This window comes from Phalaenopsis equestris, unplaced genomic scaffold, assembly GCF_001263595.1.
Source record: "Phalaenopsis equestris unplaced genomic scaffold, ASM126359v1 Scaffold192139, whole genome shotgun sequence".
Classification (NCBI taxonomy): Eukaryota; Viridiplantae; Streptophyta; class Magnoliopsida; order Asparagales; family Orchidaceae; genus Phalaenopsis; species Phalaenopsis equestris.
Genome location: NW_018212088.1, coordinates 1 through 941, shown reverse-complemented (window position 1 = coordinate 941; position 941 = coordinate 1). Strand labels below are relative to the sequence as shown.

The window sequence follows — 941 nt, the reverse complement described above, 5'->3', positions numbered from 1 at the left end:
GTCTATTTTTTATGTGATAAGAAAAATTTGGGTGGTATAAATGCAAAGAGTAAAGTTTAGGTGCCTGATATGTAAATATATCAGAATTGGGTGTTATGTATGTAAATGCCACCATGCACTACAGAAAGCTCATATCAAATACTATCACATAATCATTATTATTTCAATAATGTACCATTTGCAAAACTTATTGACGGAAAAACTGAATTAATTTTCAAAATAACCCATCAAATGTGCCAATTTGCAGTTGAAGAGAATGACCATCCCATTGAGCAGGTGAGACTAACTGTGGACCCAACAGACAATCCAACACTCACAGTGCTAACTTGGCGTGCATGGGTGCTTGGTGTAATATCATGTGTTATACTATCCTTTGCAAACACATTCTTTGGGTACAGAACAAATCAGCTGTTTATCAGTTCAGTTTGTATTCAGATTATAACTCTACCTATAGGAAGGTTTCTGGCGAAATCTATTCCGAAAAGAGATGTAAAAGTACCTTTTACAAATTGGTCCTTTTCGCTCAATCCGGGTCCGTTTTCGATGAAGGAGCACTGCCTCATCACCATCTTCGCCGGAGCGGGCTCTGGCGGTGCGGCCGCCATCGGAATAATAACGATTGTTAAGGCTTTCTATCATAGAAAGATTCATCCCATGGCCGCCTTCCTGTTAGTACATAGCACACAGGTGAGAAATGCAATTATAAAAGTTTAAAGTTTTGATTTAAGAAAAGTGTTAAAATAGTCCCCTGGCTCTTTACATTGAGTACTATTAGTTCCTAAAATTTAAAGAATTGTCAATTTAATCCTCATAATCTTTTAATATGGACTGAAACAGTCTCCACAGAGGACTATTTTAATTCCATTTTAAAGAGTTTGGGGATTAATTTGATACTTCTATAGCCTTTGAAACTAAAATAGCCTATGTAAATGGTAAGGGGG

The 941-nt window shown here is 36.6% G+C and overlaps 1 long non-coding RNA gene across 1 annotated transcript; it reads right to left on the bottom strand.

Moving 5' to 3' along the window:
• Positions 1–132: 132 nt before the first annotated feature.
• Positions 133–690, bottom strand: LOC110034685. Its single transcript, XR_002295080.1, has 2 exons — positions 500–690; positions 133–408 (listed from the first exon to the last, which is right to left on the bottom strand). It is a non-coding gene; the product is annotated as an uncharacterized LOC110034685 (long non-coding RNA).
• Positions 691–941: the final 251 nt, after the last annotated feature.